General features: G+C 35.6%; 1 non-coding gene across 1 annotated transcript; it reads right to left on the bottom strand.

Annotated features, from left to right (window-relative positions):
* Positions 1-2,051: 2,051 nt before the first annotated feature.
* On the bottom strand, positions 2,052-2,157 carry LOC121213294 (small nucleolar RNA R71). The gene has a single exon (XR_005908677.1). It is a non-coding gene; the product is annotated as a small nucleolar RNA R71 (small nucleolar RNA).
* Positions 2,158-4,575: the final 2,418 nt, after the last annotated feature.

The following is a 4,575-nucleotide window of genomic DNA, read 5'->3' as shown; positions in this document are numbered from 1 at the left end:
CCTAAGGGTGAGCAAATGCACTTTGTAAGTGTACAAGAGGCCTTTAGAAGGCATATTAAACTGATACTAGTTGTTACATTACAACACGAGATTGCTGATGTCACAACATAGGGAGAAAAATGGAGAAACCTTAAGACTGCCTTCAATGTCGTGACACAACCTAAGGGTGTCACGACATACCCCTGTGGATATCGAAAAAAGAATATATTGACTGTTGTGTCGCTACACAGGTCCTAGTGTGTCACGACATATAATCTGGGATAAAAATCAAATACAAAACATGGACGTTTTGGTTTGCACAATCAAACTTAAATCTGGGGAACGTCAACTAACCTAGGGTTGAAGACGACAACCACTTGAACACTATAAATAGGCTTTTTTGGCACATGTTATAGACATCATTCACTTAGCCTAGCTTTCTTTAGTAAATTTAGTTTAGTTTTTCTTTTCTCGATCTTAGAATTTATTTCAGTTGTTCTTTGTTGTTCTCAAGAGATCTTCATTATGGAAAGCATTCAAACCTTGTGGATTCATGATTAAACTCAATACAATTAGGCTCTTTCATATACTCTATACTATCGATTTAATTAGCATGCTTTCTCTTTATATTGACTCTATATTGTCTATGAAAATCATAAGGAACTAATCCCTCTATGGGGTATTACCGAGTGGAGGTATGATCTATTGACTATTTTTTAAGGTAACTCAGGTTACTCGATGGATCAACTATTTGAGAAAGGTAGAACATGAAACAAACCCTAGGCTTAACAACCCCAATAAGTCATCAAGGTTGGAATTAACCCAAAATTGGTATGACCCATCTGTAAACACCTTCACCCCAAGCTAGTCTGGACTGTAAGGTCGATAGGTAAGTAGTCCTTGTTGACTCATTATGTTAGTGGAATATCGGAAAATCCTGCTGCGGTAGTGACTAGTTGATTGACGAGTACCCGTAACAACAGTTGATGGAGATTACTGAAGCAAGCTAATCACCCATAATCAAGATTTGATTCATTCTCCTTTATTATCTCTTGAAGTTTATTTATTTTATGATATTTTGTTTTATTATTATAAAACCCCTAAAAATACTTTATTTTATGTTTTTGTACTATAACTAATTTAAAGTACTAATTAGATCTTTTAGTTTTTAAGTTAGAATTAATCTAGCACTCACCTCCCTTGGTACGATCCTTGGAGCACTCACCTACTTCGTTGTAAAACTATATTACAACTCAACCCGTATACTTACGAATACTGCCCCGTACTTCTATATTTTATTGCAGTATTCACACTCTAGACATTAGTACGTCAGAAGACAGTCAAGTTGTTGGCACTGTTGCCGGGGAGGTAATGTCACTAGTTTGATTTTTTTTTCATTTAAAAATAATGATTAGGAAATTTTTAGGAAATAGATACGATTTTATTTTATTTTATTTACAAATCCTTTCTTTCTAGATTTAGTGTATGACTCGCAATAGAGGCATGCCTATTGTAGCAGCCATAGATCCATTGAGAATAGTTTGAAAAAATCACTAAAAGCAACAATAGCAGCAACAGCAGATGCAAGTTCCACCACCAACTACTGAAAGTAATATACCACGTGAAAATCCACTATTTGGTGATGTTGACGATAATGTTTTAGGAAACCCACTAGCACCATAGTTTCTCGCAAACGTGTAGATGGCTCGTAACGAGAGAACCTTAAGAGACTATGCACTACCAAGTTTAGATATGGTTTAGGAAAGCATAACAAGGCCAATTAATTAGTGAATAATTTCGAGATCAAGCCAAAAATAATTTAGATGATCCAAAATAACTTACAATTTAGGGGCACAATGACAGAGGATCCGAATCAACATGGTTTCTCAAACTTTGTGATACTTTTAAGAATAACGGGGTTACTGATGACACTATTCATCTTCAGTTATTCCCCTTTTCTTTAATTGAAAATTCATTTTCTTGGTTAGATTTACAGGCATCAGGGTCAACCATGACGGGATGAACTTGCTGGAAAATTCTTACCGAAGTTTTCCCTACCAACAAAGTGGTTCAGATCAAAAGAGATATTGTTGTCTTCAGATAGATGGAAGGAGAAAGTTTCTATGAGGCTTGGGAACATTTTAAAATGTTGGTTTAGAAATGTCCGCATCACGGATTCCCTAAGTGGATGTGATTGTAGGTATTTTATTATGGGTTGAATGCAAATGCACGATCTAGATTAAATGCAGTAGTAGCAGGAGTCCTTATGAACAGAATGTACAAGGATGCATACAGAATCATTGAGAACATGTAATTAAACTATTTTTAGTGGCAAATTGAATGATTCACAAATGGCCTGAAACTTGCCATGATAAAGGCTATCCAAAAGGATGACAAGTATTAACATTTAGTGGACAGACTCAACTGTATCGAATCTACTTCTGCACCATAGATGCACGAGGGAGACAAACTACTCTTCCACTATATCAACAATCCTAATGAAGATGTAAATTACATCTGGAATAGGGTTGGAAACCCTTATTTCAATATATATAATCCCGGTTAGAGAGATCACCCAGATCTGAGATGGGGAGGGAACCAAGGAGCAGTAATAATTCAAATCAAACTAAAAGCACTAATTACCAACCTCCTTATTTGCAGAAAGCCTAGGATAGGGACAACCTAAGTGACCATACTGAATATGGTCGACATCTGGATAGAATTGAGAGAGAGATGTAGTGAATGAGAATAGATGTCAAGAAAGTGCAGCCTAAGTGTAGCAATTTAACAAGAACATTGACTAAACTCGAGGATCAAATGAGCCATTTGATGAGCGTGATGGGTGACACCAAAACAAAAATTAGCACAGGTATTTCCAAAAACACGGAAGATAATCCACAGAGAGAAGCTAAAGAGCACGTGAAAGCGATTGTGCTCCGATCGGGTAAAGTACTGAGTAGCTGAAAAACCACTACTTCAGAGACAATTGTGGAAAATAATGACGATCCTCAAGTGGAATCCTTAGAGGCTAAAAATGAGCCAGAGCCAGAGGAGGTAACCACACCAGAAGTGGATACAGAGAAGGAAATAACTAAAAATTTTATCGGTGAAAAAAATCTCATTCCCCTCAAGACTAGAGGAAAAACAAAAGCGGGATGATGATGAATTCATAAGTTTCCTGGACTTGTTCAAAACATTAAATGTTAACCTGGCCTTAATCTGGATAATATAAAGTTCCTAAGTACGCCAAGTTTTTAAAGGAAATTATGTTTAGGTGTAGGAAAATTAAGGTAGGTGAACAAGTTAGTATAATAACTTCCTACAGTGCTATTATCTCAAGACAGGTTCCCCAAAAATTAAAAGACCCGAGAAGTTTTATTATTCCCATAGATATAGGCAGTAAAACATAAAAAATATTTGAATTGCCTAACTATTCTAAATTATTGTATATTTAACTAACTGTAGAGTTTAGATGTTAACTTTTATTTGATAGATGTTCATTCAAGATTGAGACATCCTCAAAGATGGAAATTTGGGCTAACATAGAGCCAGTGTTGCAACACGACAACCTCGAGCCATGACACTTTGTGTAGAATGCAAGACCTAAAGACAACAACTTGATGTCGCGACACTACACTCCTATATCTCGACATGGATGACAATCTCCCCAAATTTCCAAACTAAAAGATGTGTCACATCACGGAACCCTTGTGTCACGACATCGCTGTAATTTTCTACAGGGTTGACCCAACCCAATTGTCCAAGAGGTGGCTAAACATTTATTTTTACACGATTGGCACCATTAAAAATACCTCTTTTATAACCCTAATACACCTCATAAATATATTTAACAACCCTTTACTCCTTAATCCTCTTAAATCATTAAAAACTTTTAAACCCTAAAGTCTCAATTCTCACTCTCTTCTTGGAATTAGTGTGAAATCCCTCATCATTCAAAATATTTCGGTGTGGCAAACGAGGGGAGCACTTAAAGGAACGATAAACCAATGCGTACGAAAAGGACTTCAAAGATTTCTTCGAGGTTAAGAGTTCCTAACTCAAACTTGTTACTGTTCTATTAAATATTGCTTGATAAATTGATTTGGTTATTAGTTTAATCATGCCTTCTAGAAAATTTAGATGAACCAATGAACCTGAACCATCAACGGTTACAAACCCTCTAATTTTGTAAACCCATTGGAAAATATTTTCCTGAATTACAAGGAAAAACCTTTATCCAAGAAGTGATATTGATCCATCGATGATTTTTTGTACGGACATATAGCCTTTAGTAATATATCATTGGTGGGAACGTTTTTCAATGATCCCTAAAGATAATGTTATGTTCTCTATTGTTCAAGAGTTTTATGTATCATTACGAGACCAAGAATCTAGAAATACTGAAGGCCATATGTGACCTATGTGAGAGAAAGAAGTGCGAGTAACCCATCTAATTATTTGTGACTTTATAATGCTCCATACTATGAAAAAGAATTTCTTGATGAAACTAATTTGGAATATTTTCAAGAAATAGTTATGGATAACATTATAAACTTTTTGACTGAAGGTACTAATGTTCCCGTGTTGTTTCATCAA

This window comes from Gossypium hirsutum, chromosome A13, assembly GCF_007990345.1.
Source record: "Gossypium hirsutum isolate 1008001.06 chromosome A13, Gossypium_hirsutum_v2.1, whole genome shotgun sequence".
Classification (NCBI taxonomy): domain Eukaryota; kingdom Viridiplantae; phylum Streptophyta; class Magnoliopsida; order Malvales; family Malvaceae; genus Gossypium; species Gossypium hirsutum.
The sequence above is the reverse complement of the archived record's forward strand: the minus strand, read 5'-3'. Positions and strand labels throughout refer to the sequence as shown.